This window comes from Alosa alosa, chromosome 15 (genome assembly GCF_017589495.1).
Source record: "Alosa alosa isolate M-15738 ecotype Scorff River chromosome 15, AALO_Geno_1.1, whole genome shotgun sequence".
Classification (NCBI taxonomy): domain Eukaryota; kingdom Metazoa; phylum Chordata; class Actinopteri; order Clupeiformes; family Clupeidae; genus Alosa; species Alosa alosa.
The window spans coordinates 484,620-491,055 of NC_063203.1; the positions used below are offsets into that span (position 1 = coordinate 484,620).

General features: G+C 37.5%; 1 long non-coding RNA gene across 2 annotated transcripts; it reads right to left on the reverse strand.

The window, feature by feature from the left end:
- Nucleotides 1–1,419: 1,419 nt before the first annotated feature.
- LOC125308172 lies at nt 1,420–2,210 on the reverse strand. 2 transcript variants are annotated; one of them, XR_007195855.1, is made up of 4 exons: nt 2,201–2,210; nt 1,992–2,092; nt 1,764–1,889; nt 1,420–1,481 (listed from the first exon to the last, which is right to left on the reverse strand). It is a non-coding gene; the product is annotated as an uncharacterized LOC125308172 (long non-coding RNA). The 2 variants fall into 2 exon arrangements; XR_007195854.1 differs by lacking the exon at nt 2,201–2,210 and having other exon boundaries at nt 1,992–2,192.
- Nucleotides 2,211–6,436: the final 4,226 nt, after the last annotated feature.

A 6,436-nucleotide genomic window follows, 5' to 3' on the forward strand; every position in this document is an offset into this window, starting at 1 on the left:
TCACTGCATTAGGAAGATTATACAGATAATTTGTCTAACAAGAGATTACGAAATGTGTAATATTAATAATGTTGTCTTCCAAGTGTAATCAAGCAATCATTTTATTAACTGGTGCCAATGTACAATCTATGGAGGCCTATTTCATAACATTCTCTTAATTATGTACAAATGATGTTAATGCCTTTAGGTCACTTATTTCCACACTTGTCGAATAGTTATTCATTTCGAGCATTAGATAAAAAGATGAGACAAAAAGGTAAAACAATTTAGGACTATGCACTAATGACTAAAAAACTTACAATGTCAGATATTTCAGACACTTCCTCGGATTCACTGCTGATGTCAGATGGAGGATGTGATGGGGAATGTGTCTGCCTCTCTAAATTGAGGAAAGAAATTCAAGTTAACTACTTACTATTTCACAACTGTGATGATAAATAAAAGTCAGCAATACAGACATACAGGCAATTAGAAATATTTTTTGATTGGTTGTTGAAATCCATTTCGGTCACCGCTGTATTTTAGCCATGTTTTTATCTTTTCTTCTGCCTCCATTAAGGTGGCCCCTTGTTTTTTGGCTGCATCTGCGTGGGGAATTTGGGGGAATTGAATGGAGAGTGAAGGATAATATTTTACTCTTAAAATCAGTTTAAAAACCACTGATTTAGAACATGACGTGAAGTTTTGTTGTGTAACACAGAAACACAGGTGCAACACAGAAAAAGGACTTTTCTGCCCCCTGCCCATCCAGTTAAACTTTTTCGCTAAATCATTGCTGATTGTTTCACGCATGATCCTGTAGATCATATCTTTTGTTGTTGTCCCACCCAAACTCATGAGATGTTTTACCTATAAAATGAAATGGTTGTGCATACATGATTAAGCTTGTCAAAAGGTGGAACATAACTACAAGCACTACACAGTGCTATGGGCTACCACACAGTCCCATAACAGAAGAAAAGTGGCATAGCAAGAAAGCTCACAATTGGTGCCTCCAAAGCTTCACTACTAGGACAAGGCATTAGTGATTCTGTAGTAGAGTTGAGTTCAAGAGGTGATTTCAAGAAGTATTTAGGATAACTCAGACAGTTGAGTTTACTGAAAGAATTGAAATGAGAGCGAAGGAGGAAGATCAAACTATCGGTATCCAAGAAACGGATGAACCACTCCGCATTACAATCCTTTTAACAACACTATTTAAAAACTATTTATTGTATTTATGTATGTATTCCTATTTATTCATGTATTTATTCAATGGCTTATTTATGGTATTTATTGATTATGAGAACTACTAATAACTAGAGTATAGGTTTACATACACAACATAAACAGAACTTACCAGAGAGCGCCGTGTTTCCTTGTCAGAAAGCCGGTCCTCCATTTTTTTTATATCATTAATATTCTGTAGCGGAATTCTGAAGAATTTTGTCTGACTTGGCCTTTTATCTCCTCTAGCATCTGAAAGAGTCGGAGTTCTCTTTCTGAAACAGACAAAGTATATAACTTTATATAACATGTGTCTACTGTTTTGCATACTCAATTTGAAAATTATTACATTCTGTTTTTATTTAGCATTTTACATGATGTCCCAAGTTCTTTTTTTTTATGATCTTAATTGTGGTTGTAAATCAAAGCACATTGGATATTAAGGCTAATTGTTAAGAAGTTGTTGAAGAGTTTCTAATCCCTTTTATAGACTAAAAAGGTAATTAATAAAAGCTCCAAGTAAACTATTATAAAATATTTGGAATAGTTCTATGTACCATCTTGTCTTAGATCTGGGACTGTCTCTGGTGTTGATGGTGGAAATGGAAATGGTGGTATGGCTGGCAAGGTCTGGCTTTTGGCTCCATTATTGCAGAATTTCTTTTTTGGTCTTTCCATTGTCTCTGCATATGGAACAGTGAGAAACAGAATCAGTACACAATATTCCAAAGTCTTGACCACTGTATGTTTTCTTTACATGTCATGTTTTCATCTGTGCTGTTTACCTGTGTGGAGCCTACTTGTTGAGGCCTGAACTGGAGGTCTTCCTGAGGCTGCAGATGGAGGGGCTGATGTAGACCTAAATCCAACATATTTCGATGATGGTCTGTTGGACACATTAAGTGTAATCAAATTTTTAAAGGTGCAGTGAACACTAGTAGCAAATAAGCACAGTCAGGCTATAAAAGAAGAACAGAGAACAGAGGAAACATACACTCTTTTCCCTCACACTGTCCCTCGTCTGTCGACTCCAAACCATTGCCTTTGCAGAACTTCACGAGAGCCTTCCTTGGGCTTTTCATAGGAATCTAAATATAGAAACAAACAACATTGTTAAGCCTATTATCTGAACATTTGAAAATAACTGCTTATAGGCATAACTCACAAGGAGCATGTTTAATTTTGAGCAATAGATTTGAATAGTTATTTCTCTATATTTCTTAACATTGTGGAACTTCCTCAATAACTTACCATACTCAGCCACCCATTCAGTTTATATATTCTTCCCATTCTTCATCAGGGGTTTCATTTTTTTCAACCGCTTTTCTACATTTAGTAGTATTATATGGGGGCCAAAAGGAAAATTTTTTATCGATGCTCAGCCAGTCACTTGGTATAACCTCTGTCTCATTTCTTTCCGTGAAAACAACAATTGAATACATCTACAGTATAAAACAAACAAACAAACAAACAAACATAGCTAGTGTTACAAACTATATACACTAATTGAAGCTCAATTAAGCAGTATGCAGTAAAGGATATGCCACAAACCCATCCTTATATTGTAAAAGAATGACTTTTGTAACAGTCTGAAGAGGGACAATAGTCAATGACTGCCCGGGTTGTTTCACAAAGGATATATTAAGACTTGATGAATCAATGGGGTAGGTAAAAAAAGATGATTTGTTTTGGAATTTAAGACAGACTAAATGTGATGCTTCCTTGTCTTTTAAAATATTTTTAACTATATGAATGTCTCCATTGAACAGAATGTAGTTGTCTCCCTCTGATAAATTAATCAAAGTTCCACCATTAATATATTGCTTATATTGTGTAAATTGCGTCACATTGTATGGAAGAGGCCCATTCTTATGTTCCTGGTAAAAACCATCCTTGAAAACCCTTTTTTTCGCTCTGGCACTTGCTTTTTCTGACAATCTCCTGATGATCTGTTGAAGGGGCTGGGTAGGGGTCCTAATAATTTTTTTAATTGTGTAGATGGGAAAGCTGAGAAATTATGCAGAGCACCAAACTGCCTTGCATCATTGGCAAGATGTGTCAGCCCGTGTACGTTATACACAACGTAATTACCATAAACAGATTGAAAATGCTCAACAAATGTGATCAGCAACTTTTCAGCAAAATCACAGTACTGGAGGCACAGTGAGGGGCAGTATAAAATTCTAATGGCTACATGCAGAAGCATAAAATTGTGGTATTGAACATTCGGCAGATGGTCTTTCAGTGCCACTGGACCAGTGTACAGGAGAAAAGTTCTGAACTCTGTCGCTTTCCACCTATCTACCTAAACAAGTGATAAGCCCTTTCCGTGCAAAACTCTCTGGGGAGTGTCATTGCAAAGGACACAAGAGCTGCAGAAATTAGGCCTATCTGATGAGCACCTAAACGAGTAGGAAGCGGTCCCCTCATCCAAAACCCAATCAACTTTCTTATAACCCCAAGACAAACAAGGTGCATAAAATCTAATGGAAATTGGGAGACCATACCAATTCCAACCTCTGTCAACACACTGGTCCCTTTATGGTGAAACCCATCGTCTTTATTAATAAAAGACGCATCTGTCTGTAAAGGTGAATCGACTTCAGGAAAAGTCATGCGATTTTCGGCCCACGTTCCCTCCTGTGTGCATTTTTCACAGCCATGGTATGCATTGTGGGCTTTAATGTTTTTCACGAAAGCCCGTGCACTTGCATCACAAACAAAATTAGAAATTTGAATATCTACACATTTGCCAATAACATCCACACCCTCTAATTTAAGCTTTCCATATTCATTCACAAATGTTTCCAGGAACAGATTGACATTAAGCTGGTTTTTAGACCCAAGATATAATGCAATGACAGAATGGTTGCTTTGTTTTGTCTTCCTCTACCAAGCCTAGAATGGGCCAGAACTGCTGATTGCTGCTTTTGAACAAAGGTAGTCCATCAATATTTACTTGTAAATTAATGGCCTTTGGGAGAGGGTCTATCTGGTGTAATATATGCTTAATGCCCTTCTCAACTCCAAAATAATGCATGGTGCCACCAGCAATCTGCTGGACCTCATAATTAGTTGGAGTGCCTAAAAGAGTGCGGGAATCCTTTGGGAGATAGGGATGATATTTTCTCAGGATGCCCAAGAGCCCATTTAGATGGCATTGTGGTACTTGGCTGTCTATTGCCCAACCTCTGAGCTCCTCCCCAAGACACTCTGCAGACTCAACAGATTCTTCATCACTTGTGTCAGTTTCTGTCAGAGCATATGACCAAAATTCATCAATAACGTTATCGTCAACAACATTAAACTCAATTTCAGACTCTGATTCATAGGACATGGGCCAATCAGATGCAGCATCTGACCACACATCATCAGAGGGGGCGTTTTCTGCCAGCCTTAGCGGTATATTTAAATCGTCGGCTGCGTCAGATTCAGCTTCAGCATTGACGTTAACCTCACTAAGGATATCGAAAGCCCTTCGCTTTGCCTGACGTTTAAGTGTTCTGTCTGAATAAATGTTGTTTGCAGACATAGTGTGTGTATCCCTGTAAGTATGCGGCCAAACAAATAACTAACATTTAACGTTACAGTTACAGCTGATATGCCTACGGAAGCTAATGCCCATTGTTTACCTAACGTAAAATAGCTAACGGGGGTCAGGGGTCTCAAACTACCGGCCCGCGACTTAATGTCAAAATAATAATGTAATTCGGCCCTTGAGGGTATTTTTTTTAATTGCGACAAACAACAACATTGATTAAAATAGACGATAGATCCAAGTACAGTGACAAATCCCATTCTCATCCACTGCTAGACATCCAGAGCTCCTATTCAAGCCCAAATTCGCTGTACAAAGTGTTCAGGAAATACTTATTACACGCGAGAAAGACAAGACGTGCATTTGTTTGTAATGACGCCGAAGCGATGCAGGTCATAGTTTTGCATAAATTGAAGCAGAAATAGGCCTACACCAAATGTTGAAAAAACGTTCACGTTTGATAAAGTCTTGGGTAGGCTATGTTATTCACCTATTCATTCTGATTCTGAAGGAGAATATCTGCATTTTGGAGATTTATGATCGATCGTCTATTGACAGTGGTAGTCACGGTGCGTAAGTGATGGAGGTGCGTCTTTGCGTGTATACGACGGTGTCCAGGCATAGGCTACCATGCTTATTTCGACCCTCTGCCCAATATACCTGGAGTTGGCAGTGGTAATCATGATGATAGTGTCCGTAATGGACGTGATACAGACAGCAGGGGTAGTAAAAATAGGCTCTGAAGAACGACAAAGTCACCCACGATAGGAACTGATTTGACCAGGCTACTTTATTGTAGGCCTATAATAGCGGTTTGTGGTTATACTAATAGTTTACTATTGTTGGTTTACATCTTAGGCCTACTGTTTCCTAATATGACAAACAAGAAAAGTAAACCTGCTCAAATATGTGCAACATCCAGTATACTGAAAGGTGTATAATTTGAGGTGCTTGCCATCCAGTGGCAAATTAGATGGGTAAATTTTCCTCCTTCATAAACTTTTGTTTATACTCAAAGATTTTTACATTTACAGTAGGACTTTATCTCTGACCACTTTCAAGCCTTTTGAAATTTTGATGTCAAAATCCAATGGTGTTGTTTTCTTAACCCTGCCACCTAAAAGTTTGTTTAAATAAGTTATGAGAGGAAAATATTTTTTATCTGGTGTGAAACACACACATACCTGTTTTATGCTTTTTGTTTGTTTTATCATTTGTATGAATATTTATTTTATCATTATTTTATCTATAAGCTAAGGTTGCTAGCACAGGTGTCTAAAAAAGATTTTTAAAAAGTTTTATGTACTATTAGAAATAGCCATTCTTTTTTGTATTATTCTTTAACACTGACATGGCCTCCAATCAGATGACGATGGCAGAAGTGGCCCCCAGCTCATTTGAGACCCCTGCTTTACATAGTATAACAATTGTATTTGTGTTGACGTTGTTCATTAAGCATGACCATAGACCAACATTACATATGCAAACTTAAACTTGAATAGGCTTTACCAACCTTACCCCAAATTTTAAGATTTTGATATGGTCTATTGTTAAATTGCATTTAGATACAACACAACAGACAAACTGAATCTTCCGTTCGTTGTGTTCCTTAAACGTCTGTATATAAATTCATGTAATCACAACAAATACTAAGAACATACTAAGGCTGATGCTTAGAGTCCACATCAAGGC